Source organism: Oryctolagus cuniculus, chromosome 2, assembly GCF_051225735.1.
Source record: "Oryctolagus cuniculus isolate XC-2025 breed Fujian yellow rabbit chromosome 2, ASM5122573v1, whole genome shotgun sequence".
NCBI classification, from domain to species: domain Eukaryota; kingdom Metazoa; phylum Chordata; class Mammalia; order Lagomorpha; family Leporidae; genus Oryctolagus; species Oryctolagus cuniculus.
Window position 1 is genome coordinate 32,683,131 of NC_142868.1, and position 25,362 is coordinate 32,708,492.

At 50.1% G+C, this 25,362-nt stretch overlaps 1 long non-coding RNA gene across 2 annotated transcripts in view; it reads right to left on the minus strand.

Annotated features, from left to right (window-relative positions):
* Positions 1 to 2,764: 2,764 nt before the first annotated feature.
* The window catches only part of LOC127486705 (uncharacterized), a 76,367-nt gene continuing 53,769 nt past the window's right edge, over positions 2,765 to 25,362 (minus strand). The window contains exons 2-3 of one of the 2 annotated variants that reach the window (XR_016229856.1): positions 5,300 to 5,387; positions 2,765 to 3,873 (exon numbers count right to left, since the gene is read on the minus strand). This is a non-coding gene — a long non-coding RNA (uncharacterized LOC127486705). Of the gene's footprint in view, positions 3,874 to 5,299; positions 5,388 to 19,852; positions 20,264 to 20,958; positions 21,123 to 25,362 lie in introns of those variants that run through there. The other variant, XR_011386858.2, reaches the window with a different exon arrangement.

Below are 25,362 nucleotides of genomic sequence, written 5' to 3' on the forward strand. Positions count from 1 at the left end.
CCATTTTGGGGTGAGCCAACGGAAGGAAGACCTTTCTCTCTGTCTCTCTCTCACTGTCTAACTCTGCCTGTCAAAAATAAATAAATAAATAAATAAATAAAGTAGGTTCAAAATCTAGGATTCGGGGTTTACTTCTGAAAGACGGCATTCCTTTTAGGCTGTAACCCCCAGGTGGAGAAAGGAGGCGGCGCTCAGACGGGGCAGTCATCAGACAGTTGAAGATAACATGGGAGAACGGGAAGAAACAAGGAGTCACTTGATTCCATCCCAGCCTCGGGCACAGGCGTGAACAAGAAGCCGTGGCCTCTGCTCAAAGGGCACCATGTACACCTCGGCAGACGGCCCTGGCCTGAGCCATTTCCCATCAGTCTGTGGGAGATGCATAGCTGATTTTTCCCCCAACCATCATGGAGGTTTTCTTTTCTTTTCTTTTCTTTCTTTCTTTCTTTCTTTCTTTCTTTCTTTCTTTCTTTCTTTCTTTTTTTTTTTTTTTTCAGGCAGAGTGGACAGTGAGAGAGACAGAGAGAAAGGTCTTCCTTTTTCCGTTGGTTCACCCTCCAGTGGCCACTGTGGCCGGCGCACCGCGCTGATCCGAAGCCAGGAGCCAGGTGCTTCTCCTGGTCTCCCAGGCGGGTGCAGGGCCCAAGGACTTGGGCCATCCTCCACTGCACTCCCTGGCCACAGCAGAGAGCTGGCCTGGAAGAGGGGCAACCGGGACAGAATCCGGCGCCCCGACCGGGACTAGAAACTGGGGTGCTGGAGCCGCAGGCGGAGGATTAGCCCAATGAGCTTTGGCGCTGGCCGGAGGTTTTCTTTTAATGGAGGCACTATTTAAGTGTGAAATAAAGTGCAGGAAAACCTCCCAAGGTTGCAGGAATGAGCAAAAATCTGACAAAGGGGCTTTAGTGCGTACTCATGTGAGAGCAGAGATCACAGGGAAGTCGTCTAAAACGTTTGCACAGAGAGCCAGGCACGGGGGCCTTGGTTATCACAAGAAACCACCTTGCAACTGGTAGACCATAGAATTAGAAGTGGCCCAAAAGAACACAAGAAAAAAATCATAACAAATGTTGCTTATTGAGGGGTTATAATACTCTGGTCACTATTCCAAGCACTTTGCCTCATTGTCTCAAAGTATCCTTATAAAACAATATACTGGCTGGGGCCAGTGCTGTGGCGCAGTGGATTAAAGCCCTGGCCTGCAGGGCCGGCATCCCATAAGGGCGTTGGTTTGAGTCCCAGCTGCTCCTCTTCCAATCCAGCTCTCTGCTACGGCCTGGGAAAGCAAAGGAAGATGGCCCACATGGGAGACCTGGAAGAAACTCCTGATTCTTGGCTTCAGATCAGCTCAGCTCTGGCCGTTGTGGTCATTTGGGGAATGAACCAGCAGATGGAAAACCTTTCTTCTCTCTCTCTGGCTCTACCTCTCTCTGTAACTCTGTCTTTCAAATAAATAAAATGAATCTTAAAAAATATATATATACTGTGATTTCACAGATGAGTGTGGGATTAAGTAACTCACCCATTGTCACATGTCACACAGGCAACATGGCGGCATCTAAGGTGCTTGACCACTGGGATACAATGCAAATAAGGGCACTGTTTCCCAAAGTGGGCCCTGTGGAACACCAGGCCCAGTGCCTGGAACTCTAACATCTTCTCAATTTTCCTGAGAATCTAATAATATTCTTAAAAGTACTTTTTTCTATACATATGACCTCCCATTGTCTTCCCATCCTATGTTTTGCATCTGTCATGGGTTGAATTTTTTTACATCCTAACCCCTAGCACCTGTGACATTATTGAGGCTGAGGTCTTTACAGAGGCAGTGCAGTTAAGTGAGGTTCTTACAACAGGATTTTAGCCAGTGAGACTCATGTCCTTATACAAGGGGACACTTGGACACAGAGAAGAGGCCATGAAGAGCCACAGGGAGAAGACCACCACCCTCTAAAGGCCAGAGAGGCCAAGGTCAGACGCTTCCCTTCCAGCCCTCACAAGGAACCCGCCCCAACACGTCTTGAACTCACACCCCTGGGGTTGGTTTGCGAGATGATCAATTCCATGGTTTAAGCCGTCTTGTTGCCAGTATTTTCTTAGGACAGCCCTTGCAAACGAAGACAAGGCCCCAACAGGAGGGGCTGGACTGGATTTCCCCAGAGCCAAAGGAGACAGGAGTTGGTGCCTGGAACTGGAAGAGGCGAAGCCCTAGAGCTCGGATGTTGATTTCCCAGGGTGACAAAGGCAGTGGAGGCTTGGAGCCTCCAGGAGATTCTTGCCCCACTTAGTGCACATCCCAGACCCTGGGATTCCAGAATGAGTAGCTCCTCTAAGCCACAGCCTTATTCATCTCTGGAAGAATCCCTAGGACAGAGCTGACAGGGAAGAGGGCAAGAGTGGAGAGAGGCCACCTGAATGTCAGTGTCCTGAAGACAGCCGAGAAGATCAGCAGGAGAAGGATGATGACCACGAAGGATGGGGAAGTGGCCTCCTCCCTCCCGCTTGCAGCACCATGGGGCCGGTTCATGGCCTCCCAGAGGAGCAGGGTCGTCTCAAAGCCTAGTGTCGAGGAAACACTCAGCTACAACAGCAGAGGCTCAGAGCAATAGTCTGTTTGGCTTAGAACTGTGATGGCTTTGATCCAACAGTGAGGGGACAGATTCAAACCTCTTTAAAAAATGTTAAGAAAATCCACCTATAATGTGGCCATTCTATACCCTTCTGGTACTCTGTCACTCTTTAGAATGCAGGAGTTATTTTTTAGAGATTTATTTATTTATTTGAAAGAGCCATAGAGAGGGAGAGGCAGCCGGTGGGGGCGGGGGGGGGGGGGGCACAGATCTTCCATTTGCTGGCTCACTTCTGCCACAACTGCCAGAGTTGGACCAGTCTAAGCCAGGAGCCAGGAGCTTCTTCCAGATCTTCCACAGGGATGCAGAGGCCGAAGCACTTGGGCCATCTTCCACTGCTTTCCCAGGCCATAGTAGGGAGCTGGATTGGAAGTGGAGCAACCGGGACTCAAACCAGGGCCCACATAGGATGCCGAGAGTAACTTCACCTGCTACATCACAACGTCGGCCCTGAGGTTGATTCTTGTAGATAATTTTACCCTGGGCAAAATTCTCATGTCATTTCATGGCCTATGACTTTCTCTGGGTTCTTTGTGCCAGGAGCATTCATGAAGAGTCCAAGTTCAAGATCGGGATCAAGGCTGCTGCTTGAGGCCTGAGCTGGGGCGTGAGTCCCACCAGCCAGGATACAGGCCATTTCTGGCACCAGAGATGATCCATACCAGAACTCAGCGTCCACTCTTGCAGGGAAAAGGCCAGGAAACCATCAGGAGCTCCCCGAAGTCAGGTGAAATTCTGAAGTTCAACACCAGCAGACTTCCCCTAAGCCTGTCCCCAAGACCTCGGATGGTCACCGGGCCCAGAGCCTCCTCATTCCAGCCTGCGGCCCCAGCGATGCTCCACACTGTCTGAAAGGGCAGGTGCACGGCACGTGGGCTGCAGTTCCCCTACGTCAGCACCTCCTTGTTCTCACACTTGGAAGTCAAGGCTGAAAGATCTGATTTGGTTACACCTGGCTTGCTGGCACGATTCACTGGTGTGCGCAGCAGATTTCACGTGTGATAAGTTTGTCAAGAATGTCACTTTCAGGCTCTGAGGTGTGGTGGAGGTGAGGGGCTGTGTGCTGTGTTTGGTGTTGCAGCTGAGGCCAGAAGGTTGGTCTCAGCTTTTCGCATGCGTAATGGAGTTCTCCGTTTGCGTCCACAGGACTCCCATAAAGTGGAGCCAGACCAAAAAATCCTACTAAGGCATCTGGAAGGGTCCGAGGCTTCCTATTTTTCCAGGGGAACATCAAGTTCAAGCTCTGAAAAGAAACAATGTTTCCAAGGAAGCAGAAGCGAGCCCTCCTTGCAGGCCATCCCTCCGCCCCACCCCCTCTTCCTCTTTTCTCCTCTCTTCCTTCCTCTTTTCTTTTTGCGTCTGTCCCCTCCATCCCCCCACCCCAGGCGTTGTCTGCACCGCTCGGTAGGAAAAGGGGAAAGATGTGAAATAAACCAGCACCCTATCGTACCCCTTAGCTCATAGGAGCCAAGAAAAAAAAAAAAAAAAAAAACCACAGCTCTGAGGAATGGACGCCTATCCAGACACCCCCACCGCCCCGTTTCAACAAGGACTTCAGCTGCTGATATGCACAGTTTTCAGAGGTTGTGGATAGCCCACGAGAGGCGATTGAAAAGCCCTGACAACCGCCAGGCCTGTTTCGGGGTCATGAGCGCACCACTGCTCACCCCGATGTTGAGTCAGCGTTCCACAGACCACAGAAAGGTCAGGGCGAGCTTCACAAAGTGAAAGTGCTGAAGTATATTGAAACTGTAGAAAAAAATAAATAAACCAACCCTGCCTCACGTCTCCGAGTCTCTGCCCCGAAAGTCTTGTTTTTATCTGGAATTACGGTAAACTCATTTCAGCGCGGTTGAGGCATGTGGTATTCCGAGGCATTTACTCTTCCACTTAATTGCAAGTTGCCACGTTCACTGTCAGGTCCTACCTCCTTTCCTTGGCTTTCCCTGCCCTTCTTGACTCCACCCACTTAGAGACCCAGACGTGTCTCTGCTTCTGAGTAGGGCAAGAGGTCTGTGGCCTGGGACACACCACGGCGGGCGGGCCACCATATCTCAATAGGGAAGTCCACCAGAGTTGGGGTGTGCTCCCTGGCGGTCCTGAGTCCCCGCGGAGCTCCTGCCAACCCTGTGTTCTTGTTAGCTCTGCTTAGCCCTGTGAGCGCCGGGAAGTGGTGATGGTATCTGTGAAGTGGGAATGAATACTAAGACCTCCCCAAGGACTCGTGGGAAGCCTGCAGAGCACATATGTAGAATCAGTGGGCACAGGGTTCGTGAACGCCTGCTCTGTTCTGGTGCCTTGGTTCCCCCACATCACAAGCTGCTCGGTCATCCAGACCCGTGCCCCAGGATGGCGTGTGTCCCTGACTTCCGCCCATCTCCTGCTCCGGAGGGCAAGATCCCCCTCCCACGGGGCTGCCCTGCTCACCCAGCTGCACAGCTGCTCTGCTTTGGGCGCCAGCCTGGGACTGTAGCTGAGTCCCAGTTGCTGGATTGCAATCAGAGATGCCAGTCAGTGCCAGTGCTCCTCCAGACGTGGCCCGATACGCACTGTCCTCCAGTGCCACTATGTCTCAGACCACCCAGCCTCCTTCCCCAGCCTGGCCTGCGTAGAGGAGAAGTGCCCTAGGTCACTGCCCAGACCCACAGGAGCCCTGCGTCTTGTCTCACCTCTTTCCAAGTCCCCCGTCGTGGGCTGTAGCTCCCAGCCTTTACGCCCAGGCCTGCTGCTACCATGTCACGTGCCTTCCACAGAAGTCTAATTTTCAAAGAATCAAAAAGCAAAACATGCACTTATGATTTCAGTGTATTGAGTCCAACTTGCTCTTTGATCGTTTCAAAGGCACTTCAGGGTGTGAGAGAGCCTTAGAATCAGCTTCTTCAGCATGAATCCTCCTGGAAGATGGGTGATCCCTGAGCAGAGCTGTGTAGAGAAGGATGATCTGAACGGTGCTGGCCCCAAGACACCCCGGAAAATTGGGAGACTTGAAGCAAACGACTTAACTTCCCTAAACCCAACTTTTCTTTCCTGAAAAGAACACAATTATATGAAGGTACTGTTGAAAGTTCATGAAAAATGGAAGCAAAAAGATAGGTTTATTTTTGCTGCAAAGTTTTTTAAATCCATGCATACAAAGGGTCTTCAAAAATTTCCTGGAAAAATATTTAATCTAAAAAAACTACACAAGATTTAAAATTTTTTTGCATCAAAATCCAAACATTTTTCTCTCTAAAATTAACTAATTATTACTTATTTGAGAGGCATGGAGAGAAAGAAAAAGATGATTTCCCCTGTACACAGGTTTACTTCTCAAATGCCTACGATGGCGGGGTCTCCCATGTGCTGGCAAGAACCCAATCACTTGAGCCACCACCAACACCCACAGGCTGTGGGCATCTTAACAGGAACCATAACCACTAGGCTACATGCTCACCCTTAACCTTATCTTTTAATTCAGTTTTGCCATGAACTTTTTGAAATACCCTCATACTTAACTCATGAGCTTCTATGAGGTCTGAAGATGATGTATGTGAAAAGGATTCAATTCATGAAGACATTTCTAATATCACCTTGACATCTGCACTTCTGGAAAAGCAAGGATTGGGCTTATTTGGCTGTTTGGATCCCAAGGGGGAAGGTCGCCTCATTGTCGTCCCACTGCCCTGCTATGTCCGGCTCTCTGTGAGCTCCCGAGGCCAAGCCCGTGTATGGCTGCAGCGTTCCTGGGCCAGCACCAGCACTGTCTGCTGAGCACGTGACCTCCACGGTGGCACCGCTCTCCAGCCAAGCCGGGAGATCAAGCCTCTGCACTCAGGCAACCTTGCAGCAGCTCCACGGAGCGGGAGAAATGACCCCTTCCTCCACTGCCCACTGCCAAACCATTAACATGGGATATGGAGATCCTGGCAAATGCAGAGGAAGTCCATAAACCCTAAGGAGCTTCCTGATGCTTCCTGTTGCTACTCTCCGCAATTATACCATGAGTCAGGCTAGCTGGAGTCCCAGCCCAGCAGAGGCACCGTCTGAGCAGCAGTCAGACCTTTCCCCCACCAGCCCAAATCTCCACCACTTGGCCCTCCCTCCATATCCACTGTGCCTTGCTTTATGAAAGACCACTGCGGGGCTGCTGCTGTGGTGTAGCGTGTTAAGCCACCGCCTGCAATGCCAGCATCCCATATGGCCGCCGGGTCGTGTCCCAGCTGCTCCACTTCTGACCCAGCTCCCTGCTAATGCACCTGGGAAAGCAGCAGAGGATGGCCCAGGTCCCTGCACCCATATGGGGGACCTGGAGGAAGCTGCTGACTCCTGGCTTTGTCCTGGCCCAACCTTGGCCATTGTAGCCATTTAGGGAGTGAACCAGCAAACGGAAGGCCTCTCTCTACATGTCTGTCGGACTCTCTCTGTCTCTCTCTAACTCTGCCTTTCAAATAAATAAAATAAATCTTCCTAAAAAAATTAAAGGACAACTGAGGGAGAATAAGGCCTTCCATCCTCCCTCGTTCCTCCCTCAAGTAGTAATTGAACACTTATGTCCCAGTGACTGTCCTAGATGTTGAAGAGGTGGAGTCCTCCAAGACCCCTGAGACTCCTGGGCAACAAACAAGAAACAGCCGCTGACCGTCCAGTGTACAGGGAACTAGGACGGAGCAAAGCACAGGCTGTGGGAACACACGAGGGTCTGGAAGCTCGGCTGGGCAGAATGCAGAGGGCACAGCCACAGAAGGCTTTCTGCAGGGTGGAGTTTAGCTCCTGCAGGGAGAATCGGCGTTAGGGAGAGGAATCAAGGAAATGGGGGTGGGGGGAGCGTATTCATCAGGACACAGGAACGAAGACCACAGCATGGCCCGTGCAAGACATCAGGAAGGAGGTTCCACGCTGCTGGGAGCAGGGAAGGGAAGCTGCTGCAGTGGGGTGGGGGTGCTGGAGAGACAGCCCCCCCATTATCCACGTCCTGCTTCTCAGACAATAAAGCTGAGGCCTGGGGTAGGCAAATCATGCAGCAGGCGATCGGCTTGTCTTGACTGGATCTGGTCCCCTGATTCACAGAACGGAGGAACATTCCACTTCCCAAATGGCAGGGATTCCCAGGCCCCACTGTGCTGGAACTCACTTTCCCACTGTCCTCCCTGACCTGTGCTGTCCTCCCCACAGTCCATCAAAGGTGACAGAGACGGTCACTGTCCCCTTGCTAAAGAGGGCGGCGGTGGCTCTGAGACGCTGACACATCAATCAGGATGCGCCGCTATGGTCTGACGGGTCGCCCCCTCTGCCCCCCACCTCACAGGCTGAGTGGTACCGGAAGCCAGGTCATCAGCGGGTGATGAGGTCCGGCAGGTGGAGCGCTCGTGAATGGGATCCGTGTCCCTACAAGAGACTGAGGGAAGGCCACCATGCCTCCCACCACGGAGGACGCGGCGACAAGCTGCTGTCTGGGAGGAGGGGGCCCTCCTCAGACACGGCCTGTGCTGGTGCCAGGTCTCAGCCTTGCAGCCTCCAGCCTGGTTTCTGCGGTATTTTGTCACCGCAGCCCAGACTGACTGGACTCCCCGGACTGCTGTCACACAGCTTCCCAGAAGATCTCTTTGGAGAGTTTAAAACCCCAAAGCCAGGCCGGCACTGTGGCATAGTGGGTAAAGCCGCTGCCTGAAGTGCCAGCATCCCATATGGGCACCAGTTTGAGTCCTGGCTGCTCCACTTCCAATCCAGCTCTCTGCTATGGCCTGGGAAAGCAGTAGGAGATGGCCCAAGTGCTTGGGCCCCTGCACCCACGTGGGAGACCTGGAAGAAGCTCCTGGCTTTTGGCTTCAGATTGGCACAGCTCTGGCCATTGCAGCCATTTGTGGAGTGAATCAGTGGATGGAAGACATCTCTCTCTCTCTCTCTCTCTCTCTCTCTCTCTGCCTCTGCCTCTGCCTCTCCTGTAACTCTGCCTTTCAAGTAAGTAAATAAATCTTTAAAAAAAAAAAAACTCAAAGACCAGAAATACCCTTTTGAATGTCATTCTTGGTATCAAGAATAGAAGCTCCATAACCCACATACTTTCCCTTTGAGACTAATTTTCTTTAAGATTTATTTATTTATTTGAAATACAAAGTTACAAAGGTAGGGGGAGAGAAAGAGAGATCTTCCATCTGCCGGCTCACTCTCCAAATGGCCACAATGGCTGGGGCTGCACTGATCTAAAGCCAGGAGACAGGAGCTTCTTCTGGGTCTCCCACTTAAGTGCAAGGGACCAAGGACTTAGGACATCTTTCACTGCTTTCCCAGGCGCATTAGCAGGGAGCTGGATCAGAAGAAGAGCAGCCAGGATGGGAACAAGTGCCCATAGGGGATGCTGGCACTGCAGATGGTGGCCTAATCAGCTGTGCTGTAGCATCAGCCCCATGATTCATGTGAATATCCATTGATATTCTTTTTTTTTTTAATTTGAGAGGTAGAGTTACAGACAGGAGAGGGAGAGACAGAGAGAAAGGTCCTCCTTCTGTTGGTTCACTCCCCAAATGGCCACAACAGCCAGAGCTGCACGATCAGGAGCCAGGAGCTTCTTCCTGGTCTCCCATGGGTGCAGGGGCCCAAGCACTTGGGCCATCTGCTACTGCTTTCCCAGGGCACAGCAGAAAGCTGGATTGGAAGAGGAGCAGCCAGGACTAGAACCGGCGTCCATATGGGATACCAGTGCCACAGGTGGAGGATTAACCTACTGCGCCACAGCACCTGGCCCCAATGATATTCATTCACCCTATCAAGGTAGAAACCTAGGCAGCATTTACTATTTGCAGAATTTCTTTTTGAAGAAGTTATGTCTGTCTTTCCAATTATAATGAGTGAAGCACATGTCAAACTAAATCATTCTGGCCCCATTTTCTGTTTTGTTTTGTTTTTAAAGATTTATTTATTTGAAAGACAGAGTTAGAGAGAGGCAGAGGCAGAGAGAGAGAGATCTTCCCAAATGGCCACAATGGCCAGACCTGGGATGATCCGAAGCCAGGAACCTGGAGCCTCTTCCGGGTCTCCCATGCAGGTGGACAATTGGACCATCTTCTATTGCTTTCCCAGGCCATAGTAGAAAGCTGGATTGGAAGAGGAGCAGCCAGGTCTTGAGCTGGCACCCATATGGGATGCCTGCACTACAGGTAGCAGCTTTACTCACTATGCCACAGCGCCAGCCACTCTGTTTTTTCAGTCATAATGGTTGTGATTGAATAAGGTGTAATTCTGATTCAAAATACATCACATAGAGTGGATTCTCTTTTCTCACATGAACAAACAACATCTGAAAAACAGAACATTATGACGTCTATAGCCTATATTGCAATTTTTTCCTAAATCATTTTATCTTGTTTAAAATGACAACTTCAGAAGCCTTAATTGTTTAATTCAGCATATTTTATGGTCTGATATATATATATGTAAATATATACCTCCACTCTTTATTTATTCTGCCACATAGAATCAGTTTCATAATATGTGAGGGTCAGTGCAAAATGAGAATATGAGGGCTTTTGAGCAAAAGCTAAGCATTTTCTAGATGGTGACGGCACTAACCCCGCCTTTCTGAGTGTGACTCCCCGTGTGACTGCACAGGCCCCCAGCCGTGCGGCTGGCTCTGCGTGCAGCAGAGCATGGCCAGGTCCTAGGAGTACAGTCGTGTCTGCTGAGCCAGCAGATGTGGGCTGTGCCCTCCCTCTGCAACTCACAGGGGGATGCAGCGAAGGGCACAGTCACTCTGAAGTCGATGAGCGCTAAGCTCAGGGGGTCCTCCGTCATCTGGGAGCACCTCGTCTCCCCCTGAGAAAACGAAGACTGCCCTTCCCAGCAGGCCCAGCGTGGCAGGGAGAGTGCGAGCAGCCAGAGGAAGAGGATGCAGCTGTCCCTGGGTACCCCAGGGGCTTCATTACAGACTCCCTCCAGGATACCAAAACCCATGATGCTCAGGTCCCTCACATAAAATGGCATAAAACTTGCACACAACGTGCACGCATTCTCCTACTACACTCAGTCATCGCTAGACTACACTACTTATACTATCTCATATGCTACCTGAATAGGTGTGACACTGTATTGTCTAGGGAATAATGACAAGAAAATGAAACCCACATATGTCCAGTGCACCTGCGTTTGTTCTTCCACAATGTCTCTGATCCAGTTTGTGGACTCTACAGATGTGGGACTCCTGGGTGATATCTTCATGGAGGGCTGACTGTTGTGTCCAGGAGATTGGTGGAAAGACTGGGGTGTGGCATGTCTAGGAACCACGCCAGAAGGCTGTGGGGATGCCTGAGGGGTGGCTGCCGAACAGTCCACAAGGGAGGTTAGGTTTTCATCCCTCGGGCAGTGAGAAGCTCTGAATGGGTTCCTTGGGCTACTCTCAAATGCACAAGGAGCCAGGATGGAAAAAAAAAAAAAAAGTCATCACTGGTGGTGTCAGTGGAAGAAGATCAAGCTGGCCTTCCTGGAAAGGAAGAAGCAGGAAGCCAGCCCACAGAGCGGCCCTGGCAGGAAGTCCTGGTTTGACAAGTCATTTGTCTTTTGCTCTGGGCCGTGGAGCTGGTGTTACTCAGCATTCCCCACTCAGCAGATGGGAAGAGGAAGAGACAGATCCTTCTTCTTCCTCTGTCAGAGCTCCATCATGGACAGTGAGTCCAGGCCGTGTCGGCACACATGGAGGGTGCCCTCCATGGAGACGCCGGAGCTGCTGCACATGGCTGTGCCTGCTGGCAGTCACGTGCTTACCACGTGCCTTCCCTACAAGACTCTGGGCTGCCTGAGAGCAAGGAACACCTTGCGCATTTTCCAATTCTAGTTCCCGACAAGGTAAGCCATGAGTGTATTGGTAAACTGAGTTAAACTACACTAAATGCAGTTACATCCAGAGAGCCCATTGCTTTGGGAGGGTGTATACTAAACATATATAACTTCTATAATGAAACAGCTTTTTGAGTTCTGTGCCATTGGCTTTAAAACACACTTCTGGGACCCAATATCCTTCTAATTTGGGAGCTATCCAGAAATGATCAACACACATGTCCACTTGGTTCTAAGATTCCTGGCAGACAGGTCTATGAATTTGCAATGTTGATTTCCCACAAGGCATGCAGAGAGTAAGTAGCTCATTATCCAGTGAAGCTGTAGTTTGGGCGCGCGCGCGCGACACACACACACACACACACACACACACACCTCATGCTTATTTTTTGCATTACTAAAAGGTTTTACCAGAAGAGATTGGCATCATTTAAGTGTGCAACAAAAGTATAAACAGCAAAGCCCTCTGCCATACATATGATCCATCTCAAAGGCAGGTGAATGTCTTTGTTACACATCAGAAATCATAAGGTGGACGATAGCATTATTTAGTAGAAACATTTCCCCGTGCAATGTTTAACAGAAAAGTATATAAAGAAGTCTTCAAACTTGAAAAAGACATGTGAAATGATTTAGATAAAATGCTGTAACTGTAAAATCCATTCGCAGAGGAAATGTTCTGGAATAAGTGATTTTCAAGAAGTATGATTTTATGATCTGACACCTGAAAAGTAGTGGAACAAATGAAAGACTTGCTCTACTCCAGAGCGATACTAAGGAGCCAGCGGGAGGGCATTTAGTGACCCACCTGTAACTACAGCCGCCGGAGGAGGAGGGGGTGGGGTTTCTGAGGACCCAGACAGAGCTGGGACCTTCTCTGCTCCATTTCCAGGTGCACCTAGGTACAGTTCAAAGTCATCTTCTATCTTTAAAAATTTGTTTTACTTATTTGAAAAGCAGAGCATCAGAGAGAGAGAGAGAGAAGGAGAGAGAAAAAGAGAGAAAGATCTTCCATCTGCTGGTTCACTCCCCAAATGCGCACAATGGCCAGGGCTGGGCCAGTCTGAAGCCAGGAGCCTAGAGCTTCATCCGGGTCTCCCACATGGGCGGCAGGGGCCCAGGTACTTGGGCCATCTGCTGCTGCTGTCCATTAGGGGAGTTGGATCAAAAGCAGAGCAGGGGCCAGCGCTGTGGTGCAGCGGGTTAAAGCCCCAGCCTGAAGTGCTGGCATCCCATATGGGTGCCAGTTCGAGTCCCAGCTGCTCCACTTCCAGTCCAGCTCCCTGCTGTGGCCTGGGAAAGCAGAAGAACATGGCCCGAATCCTTGGACCCCTGCACCCATGTGGGAGGCCCGGAAGAAACTCCTGGCTCCTGGCTTCAGATGGGCGCAGCTCCAGCCATTGCAGCCATTTGGGGAGTGAACCAGTGGATTGAAGACTTTTCTCTATGTCTACCTTTCTAACTCTTTCAAATAAATAAAAATAAATCTTTATTTATTGTGGGGAGCAACTCGGACTAGACTGTTACTGGAATTAAGACTTATTCTATGCATCTGCTCTCCCACAATATGGCGCTGGGAGAGAAGAAAACAGCTTCTACACAGCTGCCTCCAGTTCAGCCAATAAACTGTAGGACTTGCTCCTGATTGGAGGAGAGCAGCGTACTCGGCGTGTGGGCAGCCGAGTTAGGATTGCCGGAGGAGGACTATAAAGGAGGAGAGAGACGGCATGCACCAGGAACATCTAAGGGGAACATCTAAGGGGAACACCTGTGCAACCCCCGAGAGAGCCGGCCAGCGGTGTGCTGCTCCCCTGCGGAAGTGGGGAAAGTGGCCAGGGGGAACCGCCCTTCCACGGAGGTGGAAGGGTCGGTAGCCAACCCGGGAAGAACCAGCAGCAAACCCGGGAAGGGCCGAGCAGACGAAAGAACAGCGCAGGGTCCTGTGTCGTTCCTCCATGAAGAGGGGGAGCGACATAATGGTGCCGTGACTCGGATATGAAGCCTAGGCAGGGTTTAGTGTTGCTCCTCCACGAAGAGGGGGAGCGACAATTTATTTATTTATTTATTTTTACAGGCAGAGTGGACAGTGAGAGAGACAGAGAGAAAGGTCTTCCTTTGCCATTGGTTCACCCTCCAATGGCCACCACGGCTGGCATGCTGCGGCCGGCGCACCGCGCTGATCCGAAGCCAGGAGCCAGGTGCTTCTCCTGGTCTCCCATGGGGTGCAGGGCCCAAGCACTTGGGCCATCCTCCACTGCACTCCCTGGCCACAGCAGAGAGCTGGCCTGGAAGAGGGGCAACCGGGACAGAATCCGGCACCCCGACCGGGACTAGAACCCGGTGTGCCAGCGCCGCAAGGCGGAGGATTAGCCTAGTGAGCCGCGGCACCGGCCCTAAAAATAAATCTTTAAAAAATTATTTATTTAAAAATAAATCTTAAATAAAAAAAAAAAAGCAGAGCAACTGGGACTCAAACTGGCTCTGATACGGGATGCTTGCTTCACTTAACCTGCTGTGCCACAATGCCAGCAAAAGTCATTTTTAGCATTCTATAAACAGAGATGCATATTCCTGGTAGGCCTTGGGTGTCTGGAATACAAATTCTCCATTTTATCACTGGTCAGATTCTCCCTTCCTGAGGATCCCGTCCACTTCGCCTTCATCCCTGGAATCTGCCATTGGAGCCCAGGCTCTACTGCGGTCACCAGACCCTGCTGATCACCCCACTACCCGACACCTCATTCCTGTCACTCCATTCCCGTGAGCAGCATTCTCTCTGCGTGAAAACAAGCACTGCCGTTTCTTCACGTAGGAAGGGACCTGGGAGACCATGCAACAAAAGAAGCCAAGTGCCTTGGCGGGACTCTGCAAGCACACAGAGCCAGCAGATGCCTTCTCTGTTTAGCCCAGGATCTGCAGATACAACTGGCTTCCTGCAGGCTGCTCCCCAGAACTTGGTGTGTCAGCAATGGAACTCTGGACCACACGAAGAGGAAACTTGTAGATCCATCTTGTGAGTTCATTTCCCTGGTAGCAAGAATCTTAATGCTTCCTGATCTTGACTGATCTTTATCTACGCGGATGCATACATTTTACATTGCTATAATCAGCACACGTGCTGCTTGCCATATAACTTTTTTGTTTCATTGCGACAGCCATGTGTGAACACTTGCCCAGCCTTCCAGAGCAGGCCTGGCCAATAAAACTTCCTGTGATGACAAAAATGCTCGCCACTCCTGCTAGGATGGTAGCTGCTGGCCACGTGTGTGGCTCGGGAGCACTTGAAGTGGGGCTGGGCCACTGAGGAACTGCATTTTTTATCTTATCTCATTTCAATTCATTCAAATGCAAGTTCACACAGGCACTTAGGGCTAGAGACCTCTGTAAGCCTCCACAGGCTTCTAAGAGACCTCATTCTTTCACACAGCAGATCCCTTAAGACTGCATTGTGCTGATGGCCCGGCTTGCTTTATGGTTTCTCTGTCCTTGAACATTCAGAGTGCTTTTCATTTCTGCTATTACAGCAAATACAGTATTCACTACAGATTTATACACACTGCTATACAAACTGTTGCTTCTATTGTTTTCCTTCTTTTGATTTATTGGTTTAACATCCTGCAAATAAAATTACAACTGGGTCATGTTTTGAGTGAGATATTCCTCAAAACCCTCCAAGAGGCTCAGTCTGTCTCCCTTTCCCCTTTATCCTCTCCTGATACACCCTAGGGAGCTAGACACTGCGAAGTCCTCTGCTGGGGCCACTCTCAGCCTTTTTTCTCCCCTCACCCCAACCCCGTCCTCACCATCTCACACCTATGGACGTGTTCCTTTCCCCCAGGCCAGCTATTTATTTATTTATTTATTTATTGGGACAGGCAGAGTTAGACAGTGAGAGACAGAGAGACAGAGAGAAAGGTCTTCCTTTGCCATTGGTTCACCCTCCAATGGCCGCCGCGGCCGGCGCGCTGCAGCTGGGGAACTGCGCCGATCCGAAACCAGAAGCCAGGTGCTTCTCCTGGTCTCCCATGGGGTGCAGGGCCCAAGCACTTGGGCCATCTCCACTGCACTCCCTGGCCATAGCAGAGAGCTGGCCTGGAAGAGGGGCAACCGGGACAGAATCCGGTGCCCCAACCGGGACTAGAACCCAGTGTGCCAGCACCGCAGGCAGAGGATTAGCCTATTGAGCCGCGGCACCAGCCCCAGGCCAGCTTTTCCCTGTGCCTTGTCCTTAGAAGCAAAGACACAGCCCATTTAGATCCAAGGGACTGCTACTACTCCAGACAAAAGAGAAAGCTCAAGGATGGTCCAAAAGCTTGCCGTCTGGACCAGACCCCCTCTCCCCTCCCCCCGGCCGGAGATGCAGAGGAGCTGCAAACACAGTATTTGAGGCCAGAGACATGTTGACATTCACTGCTCGGAGCAGCCTCAGCGCACTCTCGGGCTCTTCACGCTTCTGTGCATCCCTGACTCACTGTCTCAGTCACCTCCCTGTCTCAGTCGTCCACAGAGGATGGTCAAAACTGCTGCAGAGGAGTGGGCGCTGTGGCATAGCGGTAAAGCTGCTGCCTGCAGTGGGCACCAGTTTGAGTCCCGGCTGCTCCACTTCCCATCCAGCTCTCTGCTAAGGCCTGGGAAATCAGCAGAAGATGGCACAAGTACTTGGGCCCCTGCACCCATGTGAAGGAAGCTCCAGGGACCTGGCTTCAGCCTGGCCCATTCCTGACCATTTCAGCCATCTGGGAAGTGAACCAGCAGGTGGAAGATCTCTCTCGCTTGCTCACTCTCGCTCTCGCTCTCACTCTCTCTCTCTGCTTCTCTGTAACTCTGACTTTCAAATAAACAAATAAATCTTTAAAAAAAAAAATGCTGCAGACAGAAGAGAACCTCAGCCTCATCGAGTAGAAGACACGAAGACCACAATTTTCAGGTCTCTTTGAAGAAGGCTGCAAAACCTGAGCTATTTCCACTCGGGTTTTCAGGTGAACAAAGTCCAATCTGGAGTCAGTACTAAGGGGACATAATTGTGGAACCCTGGACTCAGGAGGCCATAGAAGAAAGAACTCGGGTAATGCTTTACCAATAAAGGAGGGATACAAAAGTAAGGAAAGTGGCACTAGCTCATAGGAGACAGCTAAGTGAAAGAGACTGTTAAAACCGCGAATAAGCAGACAGCGAGAACCCACCCACGGCAGCTGTCCTCCGAAGCAAAGAGAGCTTGAACAATTGTCAGTTCATGGATATTCCAATCAGAGCAAAGGGAAGGGTTATTTCATGATTCTCATGCTTGTCTCCACAGGTAACTGTCATGTGGGGAACCAGACTAAGTTAACCCATGGAAGAGAATGAGAGCCCAGATCGAGCCAAACCTGAAGCCCACAGATCTCTGGAATTTGGGGCTTTATTCTAACTTCTTCTCTGTGAGTGGGGCCCAGAGCCCATTGCATTGTGTGGTTAGTGAGTTGTTCCAAAGAGATCTAGTCTTGCAGAGATGAGTGGCAGAAATTCCTTCTCTCTGAGGAAACAGAGCACTAATTGTTATGCCTAATGACAATATAGTGAAAACAGGAAGAGAGGGTGCTGGAAAACTCAGTTGTTGTCTACCACTTTGGACTTTGATGGATGTCAGCTTCCTTATGATAGAATAAGAGTGTCTGAATAGACAGGTGATTGTGAAACTGAATTTTGACTCAACAAGTAATTTTAAACCTAATTTGACAGCATACACCTTTCCCATCTTCTCATCCTGAATTAACTGTTACAAGAGTACCAAGCTCAGAGAGAGCTCATATGAAACTGGAGGTGATCTGGCTGGAAAAGAACCCTCCGTCTGGCTTCCCTCCATCCTCCCCAGGAAGACCCAGAAGCACCTGCAGGGAAGCCCAGGGACCCGGGGGCACAGTCTGAGAGCCTCGGACTAGGAGCTCCCTGGGTCCCTTCCTGCTTGGACGCTCGAGAGAGCTCGTGCAGGATGCAAACATGAGTTCTCTATGTTGTTCACAGCCTTCCACTGCTGTGACGCACCCACACCTGCTTAACATCTAAGCTGTGGTCATTCGTGTTTGGAAAAAAAAAAAAAAAAAAAAGACAGCTCCTGGCTCCTGGCTTTAGCCTGGCCTGGTCCTGGTTATTGAGGCCATTTGGGTATGGAAGATTCTCTGTCTGTCTCTGTCTCTCTGTCTGTCTGTCTGTCTCTCTTTCTCTCTCTCTCTCAAATAAATAAGTACATCTTTAAAAATAAAATAAAATCCGGAGACAAAGCAGCTGCTGGCTCTGCACCACCACCTGTGGCATCCCCTCCGTGGGAGTTCCTGGATTTTCAGGAGGTCTGGGCACAGGTAGAGGGCTCACTGGCATCCGCTGTCCCCGACTCACTGCCTCTGTCCAAGCCCTCTGAGCCACCGCGCTTGAAGCCCCCGTGCAGAACATTTGCTCGCTTGGTTCTAGGGAAATGGTTGAGTGAAAACATAAAAGGCGGAATGAAAGCCCACCCAACAGACTATTACCACTGCATTTCAGATTGATGAGGGCAGGGAGTGAAGGTGGACAGCAGAAGGCAGAACTGTTCCACACGCGAGGAAAACGTGTCACTGCCAAGTGAAACGTCAGAGAGCCAGCAGCAAGGTCCCCTGGGGCTGCTTCTGTAGGTGACAGAGACAATTCCCGAAGCAGGAGGGCTTGGCCACACTCAGGATGCACGTGACTCTGCAGCAACCCAGAGAAACAGAGACGCCACACAGATTATCGCTTCAGAAACCAAACTCACAGTCGCATGTAGAACACTTAAAAAGCACAACGGGACCGGCACTGTGGCGCAGCAGGTTAAAGCCCTGGCCTGAAGCGCCAGCATCCATATGGGCGCCAGTTCTAGGCCCGGCCGCTCCACTTCCGATCCAGCTCTCTGCTGTGGCCTGGGAAAGCAGCAGAAGATGGCCCAAGTCCTTGGGCTCCTGCACCCACGTGGGAGACCCGGAAGAAGCTCCTGGCTCCTGGCTCCTGGCTCCTGGCTTCAGATCGGCGCAGCTCCGGCCATTGCAGTCATCTGGGAGTGAACCAGCAGATGGAAGACCTCTCTCTCTCTGCCTCTACCTCTCTCTATAACTCTGTCTTGCAAATAAAATAAAATAAATTTTTAAAAATGCACAAGAAAAAAGCTCAGGAAAGCTCAGTAATTCACCATCATTCATATGCATGAATGTATTTTTCTTAAGATTGATTTATTTATTTGAAAGGCAGAGTTACAGAGAGAGAAGGAGACAACCACACACACAGATCTTCCATCCACTGGTTGACTCCTCAGATGGCCACAACAGGCTTAAGCCAGGAGCCAGTAGCTTCAGCCGAGTCTCCTACATGGGTGCAAGGACCAAAGCAGTTGGGCTATCTGCTGCTGCTTTTCCCCTGTCACTAGCAGAGAGCTGGACTGGCAGTGGAGCAGCCGGGACACGAACCAGCACCCATAAGGGATGCTGGCATCGCAGGTGGAGACTCCACCCACTATGCCACGGCACTGGCCCCTACACAAGGCCGCTTATGGAAAAAGCAAAATGGCTGCCAACAACACCAGCCCACAGCCCCCTCCTCAGAGCAGAAGCTACAAATCCTCTCTGCTGTCCCTTGGAGGAAAAAAAAAATCTCAGGTAGGCATCTGGTTGTCTCCAATTCAGCCCCATGGACACGGTAAAACCCCACAGAAGCCAGGAGGGCTGCGTCCTCTGGCTGGCTTTGCTCCAGCGTTCACCCAGGGCGCAGGGAGAGCCGGCCAGGAAAGCCCCATCTGATGTCTGAGGCACAGGAAATGCATTTCCCACAGTAGAGGGGAGCTGTTTAGAAGGTGGGAACCATTCTCCCAACACGCTGACCAGCTCCAGCTATGGGCTCCCATCGGAGTCTGCCATCCCGACCCATGCCAAGGGTCTTGGGCCCTACCCTGCAGCAGCTCCCCTGTCACTGCGCACCCGCCCTCCTTTCTCAGCACTGAGAACAGAACCCCCATCACTTCCTGTGTGATTTCCCTCTCCCCACCGAAGTGCGAACACTCCCTGTGCTGCCTCCTAGGCTACGCATTTGAGTGCAGGGTCCTGCCTGCGGCTCAGTCTTCATCCCAGTGACCTCAGAGGACGAGAGTGAGGACGGAGGAGTGGGGAAAGCTCGGCTTAGGCACCTGATATGCTTGAGTTCAAATTCTAAGTCAAATGACATCCACCTTCTCTTCTGCCGCCCACGGACAACATCTCGGAGCCTGCGCTTCCTCATCCATTCAACAAGATTCAAGTAAATGGTTACTGCAGAGAACTCCCAAGTGTCAGCTCTACCCCCATCCCAGGTCCCTCAGCCTTCCAGAATCGTCCCTCTCTTTCACACCAAAAGAGCAAAAAGATTGCTGGAGAATACACATAATGTTCTCATTTGCTAAAGGAAAAAACAGATACATTTATGCACCTCTTTCCTTTCCCTAGACTGTTCATAATGCTTAAACATTTACCTGATGTGTTAGCTTTTAAATAAAAATAGAGGAAAAGCATTCACTGTCACTCTGCAGTTGGCTTTCCCATTTCTGTCACATACAATGGCTTACAGTGCAAGAGGCATCCTTGACCTTCATGGAGTCTCAAGGGCATGGGCTTGCCCTGGTCAACACTGCACGGTGTGGTTCATATTCTCTGCCCTCCTGGGTTACCAAAGACATGTCTTGCTGCCTCCTCTTCAATTCTCTCCTCCTTAAGTTCCACGAACACAAATGTGGGCTGCAGATCCACTGGAGGCTGGAGATAATGGGTTGTCCTGGACCATCTCCCGCTGCTATGGCGGAGGGCCACAGACTGGGAACGCTGTGAAGAAGAGATGTTCAGTTCACAGTTCTGGAGGCTGGGAAGTTCAAGAGCATAGTGGTGGCATCCCGTGAGGGCCTGGGCACAACAGCATTCCATAGCAAAGGCATCCCAAGGTCAGAAAGTGCAATGGCAACCCAGAGAGGGGAGAAGGGGGTCGGACTCATGGTTTTATCAGGCGCCTACTCCCTGGAAAACTAACCCACTCCCAAGATAAGGCACGAATCCACTCATGAGGGCAGTGCCCGTGACCTAATCACACTCTCCAGACCCCACCCCTCCACCCTGTTGTGCTGGGGATTCCATTCCCAGCACAGGAGCTCTGGGGATGGGGGGGGAGGGGCGGGGGGTCACAAGGAAACCATGGCGTGGGGTGTGGGAACACCCCTATGCATAAGCAATTTAAAATTAAGATGAGACGCACAGGATCCTGAAACCACCCTCCGGCTCCTCCCCAGTGCTTTTTCACCCTTGTCACCATGATCACCCTGGCCTGAGCCTCGGCCATGATCCTGGGTTCTGTCCACCGCCCCTCGTGAGGCCACCTCCACGTCTCTGAAAGCCCTTGCTTGCTTTTCTGGAACAGGGAGAGGCCCTCCCGTAGGTGTGGTTCATTATTGTTGCACTGCGAGAGAATACCTCAAGTGGCAGAGCATGTACAAAAGGGAGTAAACTCTATAACAGAAGGTACTCACACGGACCTGGGGGCGGGCCCAAGCACCTGCACCCCGGGTGGGAGCTTTGCACACTCTTGGCATTCATAGAATGTGGGGAACCTTCTTATTTGGCATCCTGGAAATTTCCATTTGGAGCAAGTGTCTTCAAAGACCACCTGAAGAGCTTCCTGGAGTCAGATCCCCTGGGGGGAAATTCAGATGAATTTTGTGAGTGATGATTGTGTGAGGTGGTTTAATTATGCATAACCTATAATACACCAGGGCCTTTTTGCAAACCTATGTTTCAAGTTACTAAAAACAGAAGGGGCAAGATTGTATGGAGTTCAAAGAAAAGGAGTCAGTGGCTCCACCACACCCAGCCAAATCAAATGATAGCCAGATTCCCAATCAGGCTGGCCCTTAGTGTCCCCAGGGAGGGCTTTTACATGCAGATTCCTGGGTCCTGCCCCAACCCTGGAGGATTTCAGTCTCCAGTGTCTCAGCTTGTGTACTCCCTAAAATACTGCATTGAATTCTGTCACCTCTCACACAATTTTAATTTGACATCTAAATTTTTAGCATTGGTTAAATTGTTGCAAAGAGTATAATTTCTGGCATGTAACATTGACACTTCAGAATAAAGTTTTTATAATAATATTTTCTTAAATGTAGCTAATGGTTTACAAATGTCACATACGGTTATTACTCACCAACATCTTTTGTTAAAAATACATTCAGACCTTTTCTTGAACAATGAGAAATTTTACATTGCTTTTGTTTCTCCTTCAATTTAAATTTCTATTCCACTTCCTTGCAGAACTTTCATCTAAATATAATACTCATATGTTTATGCTTATAAGACTTTTGATGACAGTACAATATGACTCTACCCCAAATATGTAAGTAAATTGACATTTTAATTTTTAAATTTTTATGTAAAGATTTAAGTGATAAAAGTAATCACTCTAGGTTGAGCTATTATTTAGTGTACAATTTATCGAAAAATACATTATAAATTTTGATAAATGTCAAAGGTAAAGAGTAAAATTCTACTAGAAAGAGCTTAAGAAAATGGATATAAAACTTTAAAAATTAGTGTTAGTATTTATGGCAATTAGCAACAAATTAATAAGTAAATAATTTAGACAATAGATTTAGAATAAACCATTTATTTAAACAATTATATAATTAAATATATTAGTAATTAGGGCACTCTATCAATAAGATAGGGTTTCATCATTAACTATATTCCTTTTTAAAATCTTTAATACATGTAAACTCTGAAAAACATTAGCTCACATATGTAAGTATGTGGAAATGGAAAGGGATTTTTTTTTAAGGCAACATCTCTCAATTCTTTAAATTCCTTGTAAGCCAGCAGTCAAAAGTCACGCAGATGTTATCCACACATTTTGAATGATCAGTCCTCCCGTGTAGTTGAAAGAGAATTGGCAGCTACCACCTTGCATGGAAGTTTATAGCCCTTTCTTGGATCTGTCTCTATGGTAGACACACCAATAGTTTAAGTCCTCCTGTTTGGTGCCCAAGAGGATTTGTACCCCGGGCTATTGCCCCGTGGTGGGAGCCCACATGAGCAGAAGCCTGTTCACTAGGTTATTTCTAAAGCAGCAGCAGCACCTGGCCTCAGGGCTAAGGTCAGGGTGAGGCCAGAAAAATGCCTGAGGCAGAGTCAAGCTTATTCCATGAGAGGAAAAACCTAAAAGATTCTAGAAAGGGAGAAACTTCCTATTTCTGAAAGACTTGGTGATTTGATTGGCAGGAATCTAAAACATGTCAGTTTCTCACTTACTCCCGTGAAACACCTGAGGCACCCTGACTACAGATGACAGAGGTTTACTCTGGACACCGTTCTGGAGGTTCAGTCCTGACGCTTGGTCTCTGGTGACGATGCCGCTGCTGAGACTCCCCAGGTGGCACTGGGCATCATGTGAAAGGGATGGGGAGCACACGGCTTGTGTGCACCCGTGTGGTCCCTCAGGAAGCCGCCAGGATTCAACCACACGGACCCCTCCCAACAGCCAACCTCATCCAATCTCATTCCTTCCTACCATAATTGGGGCACATTTCCACCCTCAGTACCATTAACAAAACATGTTGAATTTAGGGGGACAAATATTCAATCCAGAGCACCTCTTGTTGACCATATGGAAAATGAAGCAATTCTTTAAAGTCTTAGACAACAAAAATTTTAACCTAAAATTATACATCCTCTGTGATAGTCTGACTGTGGTTCATCCCCTAGCGGTTCATGTCCCCAGTGTGGTAGCATTGAGGTGGTGGCACCTTTAAGAGGAGGGGCTTAGTGGAAGGTGATTATGTCATGGGGAGCTCCATGGTCATGTGCGGAGAATGCTGTCTCCCAAGAGTGGATCAGGTCTGGCAGGAGTGGATTAGTTCCAGGAGAGAGGGTTAGTATAAAGAGGGAGCCCGGCCCCTCCTGCTGTCTTGTTTCCATGCTCACACTGTGTCCCCTCTGTCCTGGCCTCTTCCCACCCAGGGCCTTCACCAGCAGGACAGCACCAGGCTGTCTGGACTCTCCAGTCACCTGAATCGGGAGCCCAGTAAACTTGTCTTCATCAAGTACCCAGCCTCTGGTATTTTATTATAGTGAAACAAAACAGACTAGGACACCCAGCTGGCATGGAGATGAGAGGAGAAAATCAAGACTTCTGGGATACGAAAGGGGTCAAAAAGTTTATCATCCTCAGCTCCTTTCTGAAGGGGTTCCCTGAGAATGTCTTCCAGCAAAATGAAATTCATTGTAGGGAAAGAGAAAATGGGTGAGGCACAAAAAAACCTGGGGCAGAAATAAGAGTAACTACATCCAAACAATTACCATAGACCATGAGAAAGGACTAATCCATCCGGAACTGAAACCCCTAAAGATTTCTATTTGATAGGAGATGGAGAAAGGGGAAGTTGTCTTATTTGAGAGGCTTACAGCCCTGGCTTCACACTAGACTGCAAGAGAATGATATGTTTCAGCAAATGTGTTACATTTGTTAACAGTAACTACCAGAGGACAGAAACATGGTATATCATTCTAAAGAACTAACAGAAAAAAAAGTGAAGAAGTCCCAAGAAGACTGAATAGAGGGGGATCTCCATCCACCTCAGCCGGAGAAAGTTTTAGAACAAGGAGGGAAGTACCACATTTCAAGATTGTCTGAGGGAAGGCACGAGTTGAAAAGTGATGGTAACTGCAAACAGCTCAGAGACAGAGCGTCAGCAGGAAGACAGAAACACAGCACGCCTCTGCTGGCACCACCACGCCTACCCTGGCCCCCTGGCCAGGAGACGCCATCTTGTCTGGAAAACACTCTATGTCTAAAATACACATAAGGAGACTGACTGAGGGAAAAACCGAAGCAAAGAACTCATGAGATCTGCAGACAACACAGACTCTGAAGGCAGCAGAGAGAGAGGAACAAACAGGACGCCTGCTGCTGCCCAGCGCTCCTTCCCCAGCCCCCTTGCAAGGGGCCCCACCTTGCAGGCAGAGGAAAGCAGGAAGTAGGAACCCTGCCGCTCCTGCAGATGGGCAGCCATGCCCGTGGGAGGATTCCTCAGTCCCCACCGACTTCAAGTCTAGAGGGCTGACTGGGGTCTGAGCGCCCGCTTTGCTCTAAAGAGGGACCCACACACTCCCTTCCGCTACCTCAACATGCCAGACCCGAGCTGCTGCCAAGAAGCTGCTGAACTCCACCTGTGCCAGGAGAAGCAAGCAGCCCCTTCACTTCCAGAAGCCCCGAGGGACAGCCAGGGCACCTGGCAGGGAGAAAGCAGGCCCCTGTGAGTCCTGCAGCCTCGGGAGTTCGGGCACTGGCCCTGGGGCTGCACTCGCTTGCTCTGTGTCATCTAGGAAAATTCCCTGTGGCTTCTTGAGGCTGCTCACCAGCAGCAGCCGGGACAACAACCCCAGGGGACCAGACCTGAGGAAGCTGCTTCTGCAGGTCTTACCACAGGGTGCTGGCGGCCCAGAACACAAGCCCCGGCATCACCCTCGCGTGCCCTGCGAGAGCTGGGCCAGTCCCCTCTGTGCCCTGCAACTCTGGAATTCTGAATGCTGATGCTATAACCCTAGAGTAACTCACACTCACGTGGGGGATCCAGAGGGCTATGCCTGGATTCCTCTGCTTCAGATTTCTGACTGCTAACCCATAACCCCTGAAGTAACTGGCACTCACCCTGTGGTACCTGGATAAGGACCCCACTGTAGCCTGTAGCTCCAGGGCTGTGACTATTACTACCATATTCCTCAGAGTAACTGCAGCATACCCTGTGGGACCTAGGGAAGAATCTACCCGCTCCAGTGTCCCATACCTACCAGTGTACAGTCCTCACCACAGCCTGTACTCACCCCGTGGGACTGGGGCAGGGTCCCCTTAACATGTCCCAGTGCTGGGACTTGGGTTCATGGTG